This window comes from Trichechus manatus, unplaced genomic scaffold (genome assembly GCF_000243295.1).
Source record: "Trichechus manatus latirostris isolate Lorelei unplaced genomic scaffold, TriManLat1.0 scaffold00115, whole genome shotgun sequence".
Taxonomy (NCBI): Eukaryota; Metazoa; Chordata; class Mammalia; order Sirenia; family Trichechidae; genus Trichechus; species Trichechus manatus.
The window spans coordinates 6,228,900-6,239,003 of record NW_004444051.1 but is presented as its reverse complement, the minus strand read 5'-3'; positions in this window follow the sequence as shown (position 1 = coordinate 6,239,003).

Genomic DNA, 10,104 nt, shown 5'->3' with positions numbered 1-10,104 from the left:
TGGCACTGCTTTCTTGATGGTATGAGGTCCCCCTGTCTCACTGCTCACTTCTGTCTTTTATATCTCAAGAGATTGCCTCAGGACACAATCCAGTCTTATAGACTGAGTCCTGCCTTACTAACACAACTGCCGCCCATCCTCCCTCATTAACATCATAGAGGCAGGATTTACAACTTATGGGAAAACCACACAATACCAGGAATCATGGCCCAGCCAAACTGATAAACACATTTTTGGGGGGACAAAATTCAATCCGTGACAAGAATTTTAATAGGAATTGCATTGTATCTGAAGACTGTTTTGAGTAGAACTGACATCTCAACAATATTAAGTTTTCCAATCCATGAACACAGGATGTCTTTCCATTTATTTAGTTCTCCTTTAATTTCTTTCAGCAGTGTTTCATTGTTTCAGTGTAAACGTCTTTCACCTCCTTGGTTAAATTTGTCCTCAGTATTTTACTCTTTTAGATGCTATTATAAAAGGTATAGGTTCTTAATTTCCTTTTCAGATTGTTCATTGCTAGTAATATAGAAACAAACTGATTTCTGTGTGTTGATCCTGTCCAGTTTAACACAAAGTCAATAACTTTGATGAATTTCTTTATTAACTCTAATAGCTTTCTTGTAGATTCTTTGGGATTTTCTATATATAGTACTATGTCATCTGCAGATAGAAATCATTTTAGTTCTGACTTCCATGATCTCCCAACTGTTCACCAGAGTTTTGACAAAGCTGGTGCTGTTATTCTCTGCTTTCTTAAGAAATTTCCCATGTGAGAACGGAAGCGTGAATCTTCTTACTCTGTCATCTTGATTCCAGTATCTCTGAGAGAGTAAAAAGTTTTAAAGTTTGAATTTTGCAGATTTGGATAGCAATTATAACGGCAGCAATTTTTTTTTAAATACAAATATGTCTGTTGTTATTAGGTGTTGTTGAGTTGACTCTGACTCATAGTGATCATTTTGTACAATAGAACAAAACATTGCCCTGTCCTGCACCATCCTCACAATCATTGCTATGTTTGAGACCATTGTTGCAGCTACTGTGTCAGTCCACCTCGTTGAGGGTCTTCCTCTTTTTCATTGACCCTCTACTTCACCAAGCATGATTTCCTTCTCCAGGGACTGGTCCCTCCTGATAACATGGCCAAAGTAAGCGAGACAAAGCCTCAAACATGCCTGCCTTAATAGACATTCAATTAGCAGAATGCAAATGATAAAATACATTAATGAATTGACATAAATTTATTCTCAGGAAAAGCAATTCTTCAATGTAAAGAATTTAGAGGTTCCATCTTGTCCATACTCATTTTTACACCAAGTATCAGGAATGATTTACCTGTTAAGGTTTAAACAAGATCAGTCCTATGCCTGAGTCACCATTGTTTGATGAACTCACATCATCTAATGAGATCGCTAATCATCATTAATAGAAAAAAAAATCACTAAATTAGAACATAGGAGTTACACAGATATAAATTGCAAATGTGTTCACTAATGAATCTACTCCTCCAGAAAAAGGCCAAAATGGAGGAGACAGGAATGACCCTCGCTAAGCATTCATTTATTCAACAAATATTTATTGAGCTTCTACTTTGTACCCTATATTCCTTGGAGAAGGACATCACGCTTGGTAAAGCAGAGGGTCGGTGAAAAAGAGGAAGACCCTCAACAAGATGGATTGACACAGTGGCTACAACAACGGGCTCAAACATAGCAATGATTGTGAGGATGGCGCAGGACCGGGCAGTGTTTTGTTCTGTTGTACACAGGGTTGCTGTGAGTTGGAATCGACTCGATGGCATCCAACAACAACCACCCTATATTGAGTTATCACATACTAGAAGTACAACAACAACAAAGGCAGAATAAAGGAAAGGAAAGACAAAAGCACTATACCTGCCCTTAGAGAGTTTAGTCTAGTGAGGAATACAACAAGTGAATAGGCCATTAGTGTACAATATGAGAGGGGCTTTAAAAGGGTGATCCTTTTAATAGGACTCCAGAATGGAAAGGGCAAGGAAAACTTCCCACAAGAATTTATATGTAAATTGAGAGCTGAAAAGTTTACTGTGGTAGTGATATAATCAAATTTGCATAATTAAAAGGTCATTGCCTGAAGGGTAGACAAAGGATGGAACGGAGGAATACTGAAGGGAGGTAGGTAGGAGATTGTTACAGTGATCCAGCCTACAGATGATGGCAGTGGAAAATGAGGTAGTGGCAGTGGGGCTGGAGAGAAATGGCTAGTTTTTCAAGATGATTATGAGGTAGAAGTAATAGAATTTGGTAATTGACTGGAAGAATGGGAGAGGAAGAAAGTGGAAAAAGAATGTCGTCTTATTTTGGTACCCCCCTCCCCAAACAGACCTCAAGGTAAAGATGCAAGTAGTTCATTTGAGAAGAGCAGGGAACATTGGCAGGCAAGTGAGGAAGTGATAATGGGGAAGGAAAGGCAGCCAATAAAGGGTGTATTATCAAGCTAACTATGCTATGAATGTCTGGAACGTAAACAATTCTGCAGAATGGTATAAAACACATGCCTCAGAGTTATCCCACCTAACAGGGTGAGGAGCTGGGGAATTTATCAGCCAATTCCCACCAGTCATTGGTTGATGAGTTTAATTCCCTGGCACTTCCAGCCTGCTCTGCACAAGGCAGCACAAGCTTCTATGGCTTCCTAAAAGGCCCACAAGCAATATGATACAGCTACAAGTCCTTGGAAGTAGGCAGGAGCACACTGGAGTGGTAAGTTCCCAAAGGATACCTGCTACAGATGACACCCAATCTCTGGTTTGGGTAAATGAGGTGAGGATTAACTGAGAGGGGGAATCCAGGAGATGAAGCAAGATGAAGGCTGCTGTGGGGTAGGAAGTATGAGTTTGATTTCTGACATTATGTATTTGAGGTGCTCATGGGCATCTAGGAGCCCTGGTGGTGCAGTGGTTAAGAGATTGGCTACTAACCAAAAGGTCGGCAGTTCGAATCCACCAGCTGCTCCTTGGAAACCCTATAGGGCAGTTCTACTCTGTCCTATAGGGTCGCTATGAGTTGGAATTGACTCGATGGCAATGGGTTTGTTTTTTGTTTTTTTTTTTAAATGGGCATCTAAGTGAAACTATCTAGTAGACAGTTGGACATGTGACTGTAAGTTTTCATAGAGCAATCTGATCTAGAGGTATAGATTTGGGAATTGTCAGCATATAAATTCATGGGAGTAGCAGAAATCCCATGGAAGAATGTGTAGAGTGCAGAAAGAAGATAGCCAAGAAGAGAAACCAAGGAAAACTAACATTTAAGGGACAGTCAGAGGAGGAGAATGAAAAGACACAACAGAACATTTGAAGGAAAATCAGAAGTTCTGGGTGTCAAGAAGGGAAGAAGAGAGCATTTCACAAAGTAGAAAGTAAAAAGTGTCACATGCTGCTAAGAGAGCAAGAAAAATGAGACACAAAAAAAATTATCAAATTCAGTAACAAGCAAGTCTTTAATGATCTCAGAGTGTTAGGTTGAGAAATTGTATTGACTCTAGGAGTAAATGTGTATGAGCGATTATAGACAGCAAATAGAGGTTACTCTTTTAAGAAGTTATAACTGAGAATGGGAAAAAGAGAGAGAGAATCAAAACTGAAGGTACCTGTACAATTGTTATTAGGTGCTGTCAAGTCAGGTCTGACTCATAGCGACCCTATGTACAACAGAATGAAACTCTGCCTGGTCCTGCACCATCCTCACAGTCATTGTTATGCTTGAGCCCATTGTTGCAGCCACTGTGTCAATCCATCTCGTTGAGGGTCTTTCTCTTTTTCGCTGACCCTCTGCTTTACCAAGCATGATGTCCTTCTCCAGGAACTGGTCCCTCCTGATAACATGTCCAATACAATTTATACTGTAAAATACTATATAAAGTATATTATAATGATTTTTTAAAAACTCTGAAGGTGAATATTGGGTTAAAAGAAGGTTTTTTGGTGAGGGAAGGATTGTTTTTATAAGATGGGAGAGACTTAAAATTTTCATGAAGGGGATGGAGAGTGAAGATACGAAAGAAATGATAAAAGTTATAGAGATCTCAAGAAGACAGAGATTGAATCCAGAGACCAGCCTATGATCACAGATAGACTTTGTTCCCTTTGTAGCAAATGGGAAGGAGAAAAGTGGTGGGTGCCGATCAAGGTTCATTTGTAGACTTGGAGCATGAAGTTAAGAGTGTATCTGTGTGATAATGTGTATTTTCTCCATGAATTAAGAGTTGCAGAGAAAGGTGTGAATGAGGGAAAAGGTGGTGATGTGACAGGCTTAAGGAGTGTATGGAGAGAATTAAATAGCCTCTGCAGAGAATTGAAGACAAAACTAACTAGGTAAACATACATCAATTTCCACTCACAGTGCTTGGCTGCCTAGGTGTGCGCCCAGAGACTAAGTAGTTGAGCTTATTCAGGGTTGGGTTCTAACAAGTAGGTGAAAGGGAAGGATGATAGGACAAGAGAGTTGCAAGAAGGTAACTGAAGTGATGGACAATGGAAAACCTAAGCTGAATAGGGAAGAAGTAAAGACCAAGGGAAATAGATGATCAATAGGAAGGATTCACAGAAATGGTGTTCTAGGTTCCAGTCCAAGGATTCTATTTCCAGGGTTTGGGATAAGGAGAGATCATGCTCAGAGGGAGACTGGTCACAGTCAGGGACCTGTATAAACTGATAAAAGTTGGCAGACTGGTTTTTCATGTTAGAAAGACAAAGTAGGAGACGACTCAGAAACCAAAGCAAGGAAAGGAAACAGGGCAGACGTGACTGAGATAAGGTATAACTGGGTCAGACTCCCACTAAAGAGCTAATTCAATGATCATGGTCTGTCCACTGTGGTGTCCCTCCCTCTATGCTTACATGTGACTTGGTCTGGGTCATGGGTATATTCATTACATCACAGGGTGCCAACAGAATCAAATTATGGTTAGAAGACACTGTGGCAATCCTGCATTTCTAAGTAGAAATTAGACATGTTCATCCTCATTAAGTGTTGTTTCAAACTCTAATCCAATGATACAGCAATTCAATTTATTGTTATTACTAAGCAAAGATGTCTACATGTAAGTTTATCCAACAGGAAGAGAACTCAAGAAGGCAAAATGCCTTGTATGTAAATTCAGAAGTGTTAGATAATTTAGTCAACTTTAGTGCCAGAATATCTGGTGTTTACTATATTTTCACTCTCAAAAAATGTCAGTGCAGTTTTTTTTGGTGACAGGACATGCCTATTCTGTGTACCAGAACCTTTTTTCTTTCTGAGTGATGCTGACACACAATAATCATCTCTGCTGATTGATCTGGCAGAAACAATATATTTTTGTACCAATGAATGGGACACATCTACATGACTCCTGTCACACACAAATACACACACCCAGGGAAACATAAAATGTTTAATTTTCTTTAATATAAATAAACACGGAGAACAATATTTTAACCAATTAATCAATCAATTAATTAATACCCTTACATGTTCCTGAGAGGCTCAAAGTCCAGATACTTTTATTAGACAAAGACTTGGTGAAAATCAGGAACTTTCTAGGGCCTTTGGATTTTGATAGATTTTCAACTTTACATAAATTATTTAAAACTTAAAGTAATAAACAGTTTATATAAATCAGGGAGGCAAACACAACTGCCCTCAAGAGCCAGGCAGGTAATAAAAATAACTAAAGGTGGCCAGGTTATATTCTTGGGACATACTTTGTTTACACATTAAACATGCACCTTCACTTCCACCAAGAAATGTGTGGAAACACAAGCCCTGCTCAGTCTTTCATTTTGTCACCTTTGTAGAGGCCTGGCTATACAATTATTTTATCTTTCTGTTAAGTCTTAAAAGAGAAAGTACAGGCCAACCATCAGGCTAAATTGCACAAGCTACTAGGCCTTGATGTTAGCAAGAACACCATAAGGAGTGGTGGAGAGTCCGGCTCCATCTAAGGGGGACAGGACTGCTTTGGTTCCAAGCAAATCCATCACCAAGTAGAAACGTTGACCCACGATTACTAGGTAGTCCAGTTTTTAAGAAGATTTTTATACGAAATCTCCAGATTTTTAAATGTTAGAAACTAATTTGAAGTTTTTCTTTTAAACACAGGGATGGCCAAACCAATTTGAGGCCAAACAAAATATGTCTAAATGCAGATTTACCCAATGGGCTGCTAGTTTACAACCTTTGCTAAATATTGTATATTTTTATTATCAACTTTAAAATGAAAACACAGCTTTAAAATGAAAATGCCTTCAAAAATTACTATAATTGTAAAAAATCTTTCAGATTTCAGTGCTAAGTCAAGTGCCCATCTTCTTCCAAAAGCCCTTGAGGAGTAAATTCTCTGCCAGGTGGAAAAGCCTGTCCTGTCCTTTATCTTGTCAACTCTCAGCCTCTGCCTGCTTACTACACCCATCACTCCATGTGACCCAACTCAGGATCTCATGATGCCTTTGAGAATGCCTGCTCTGTGCTCAACAACTTTTCCTATACACTCCACCTCTGCTCTCAACATTCCTTCCACCTCTTTGCCTGAATTGAAGCCTAAGGGTTGTCTCCGAACATCCTTTCCCCCAAAGACCTCTTAAGTGGAGGCTGCTTATTCTTGCCTTGGGTTTGGGAGTTGGGTTAATGTTCATCTGCTTTCAGACATAAACTTGTTTCCTCTTGTCAAAATACCCTCTCCTTTGAGACTCGTACCATTCAGTGGAATCATACTTCCCTCCTCCTTGTTGCTGTTACTTGCTGTCTCCTCTCTTCATTCATTGGAGATTTCAGTACCTGGCTTGCAATCTTCCAGTCCACCTGTCCTCTTTTTAGGCAACTTTGACATTATACTAAATGATCCATCCAAAATACTGAGCTGTTGGTTCATTGAACTCTCCACCTCAGCAACCTATAAAATCACAAAATCAGACACCCCATTCTCAAACAATGCTATTTTACTTATTCACTCAAGCACCACCATTATTCCATCTCATTAAGACCTTCAATCCACAACCCTGTGACTTTCTCTCTGGCCATCGGCCCCACTTGCTTTACTGCAGTATTTATTTTGGTACTTACAGTCTCTTAGTATAATAACTCCTTTGCAGTCACTATAGTAATTCCCTTGCTTCTTCTCTCTCCAACCCTACATGAACTCAAACATCTGTCTTCTCTATTCTTGCTCAAGCAGCTGGACATTGCTGGAGAAAATCACACAACTGAACTGATTGGTATCATTGAAAAGTCAACATGTCCAATCTGAACATTGCTTGGCAACGTAATTATGTATCTCTAGTAGACTCACTCTGTCACTTATTTTGTACTTCCCTATACTCTTCTCAAAACTTTCTCTCCCTTATTTCTGCAGTAGGCTGAATAATGGCCCCCAAAGGTATCAAGTCCTAATGCCTGGAACCTATAAATGTTACTTTATATGGCAAAGGGTCTTTACAGACATTATTAAGTTAAGAATCTTGAGATGGGGAGCTTATCCTGGATTATTGGGGGAGAGGGGAGCTAAATGCAATCATAAGTATCCTTACAGGAAAAGTAAAGAGAGATTACACACAGGCAGAAGAGGAGAAGGCAGTGTGATCACAGAAGCAGAGATCTGAGAGATAAAGCCACAAGCCAAGGAATGCCGGCAGCCAGCAGAAGTTGGGAGAAGGAGGGAACAGATGCTTCCCTGGAGTTTTCAGAGGGAGAGCAGCCCTGCTGACACCTTGATTTCAGCCCAGTGAAACTGATTTGGACTTCTGGTCTCCAGAACTGTGAGAGAATAAATTTATGTTGTTTTAAGCACTAAATTTGTGATAATTTGTTACAGCAGCCACTGGAAGCCAATGTATCTCCCAAAAATAATTCACTACTAAGTTCTATCAATTTTACCTCCAAAACGTATTGCAAAGCCATTCACTTCTTTCCACCTTCGTTGCTACCATCATCTCTAAGCTCAGTTACCATAGTAGTCTTCTAAGAATTCTCCCTGCCATCTTATTGTCCTTTCCATGAATTATCCATACAGTGTCCATAATGAGGTTTTAAAATGTTAATCAGGTCATGCCATTCACCTATTTAAGATCAGTCCATGACTTCCATTGAATTTAGAATAAAATTTAGAACAAACTCCTTAATATGACCAGGTATGCATGGTCTGGCCCCTGCCCACTACTCCATTTTCATCCCTGCCACTATTTTTCTTGCTCATTACATTTAGCTCCTGTAAAGACAACAGCTTAGAAAACTCTATGGGGCAGTTCTACTCTGTCCTATACAGGTAGTCCCCGACTTACAGCATATTCGAGTTACGATGAACCCCACTTATGGTTGTCAGTGTATCCAGAACACTGTATCTTCCTGAGAGGAAGTTAGGGGGAAATGCATGCAGGGGATATGGAAAAAATTGCTGAGTTATGTGAACAGAGTCCAAGCATTTGATCAGGATAATATGATGGAAGAGATCGGTGGAAAAATTGTCCATATGGCAAGAACACTGAATTTAGAACTTGATATTGCCACTGATGTGGAACAGTTCAACATAGATCGCGAAGAAGGGGAGTTGACAGATCAGGACTTAATGGATTTTGAAGAGGAAAGAAATGCTGAAGAAGAAAGAAATGATGAGGAAGAGGAAGGAGAGAAGTTGTCAAAAAATTTTATAGTGAAAGGATTAGCTGGAGTTTTTTCTAAACTAAAACAGGGGCTTCAGTTGCTTGAAAACATGGGCCCAAACACTGATCACTTTGCAAAAGTCAGTAGGCAGATTCTGGAAGAAGTGAGATGCTATCATGTAATATATGAAGAAAGAAACAAAAGGCAATACAGACAACTCTCAGTAATTTTCTGACTAGAAATGCCATCCCCATTCCCAGGGATAATTCAGATGATCCAGAATCTTCCACAAATGGAGTTATTACCACATTTGACAAAATGCAAATGTCGTCCAACTCTTCTTCATCAAAACTGGAGTAAATTTTTATGATTTGTGTATTTTTTTAGGTACATACATATGTATGTGTTAAAATACATCTGTAAGTTTATGTGTAATGTTTCCAACCCCCAAAGACAAATGAAGATCGGATTTATAAAGATACTGATAATAAAAGGCAATAATAATAAAAACTAAAAAATAAATTAGGTATTCACCTTATGTCAGAACCTACTACGGAGTCGTCAGAATGGTATCCCATTGTAAGTTGGGGACTACCTGTAACTCTATAGGTGTATCTGTTTTCTTTCCTAATTATTTCCTTAAAATCCAGTAGAGTAATAAATTCTCAAACACTTTTTTTTTCCTTCAGGATTGTTTTGACTATTTTAGGTTATTTGTATTTCCATTTAAATTTTAGAACAAGCTTCGCTATTTCCATTAAAGAAAAAAGCTGCAATTCAAAATCTATTGACTCTATAGATCAATTTATAGATCAATTTTGGAAGAATCAACATCTTTACAATATTGAGTTATAATTGTTCTTTCTATTTTTTTGGATTTAATTTACTCTTCCTAGTTTCTTAAATTGGAATCTGAAAAGACTTTTTTTTTTCTAACATATCCATTTAAAGTTAGAAATTTTCCTGTGAAGTACATAAATTTTGATACGTCATATTTTCATTTTCAATCAGTTCAAAATATTTTCTAATTTCTATTGTGAGTTCTCCTTTGAAGTGTGGATTATTTAAAAATGTGCTGCTTAATGTCGAAACATTTTGAGATATTATCATTACCTTTCCATTGTTGATTTTTAGTTTAATCCCATTGTGATCACAGGGATACTCTCTGGATTACTGGCCTATTGAAATTTACTGAGACTTGATTTCTGACACACAATTTAATCTCTTTTGATAAGGCTTATATATGTTATTAGGCATATTGTTTTATGTTGTTAAGTTCAAGTTAGTTGAAAGTGTTGTTCAGATCTTCCATATCCTTATTGATCTATTAGTTACTTGGGGATGTTAAAATCTCCCATTTTGATTTTGAATTTGTTTACTTCTCTCTTTAGTTCTGTGATTTTTTAAAAAAATATATTTTAACGCTATGTTATTGGGTTATGCAAATGTAGGATTGTATTGTTGTCCTCTTGACTTGACC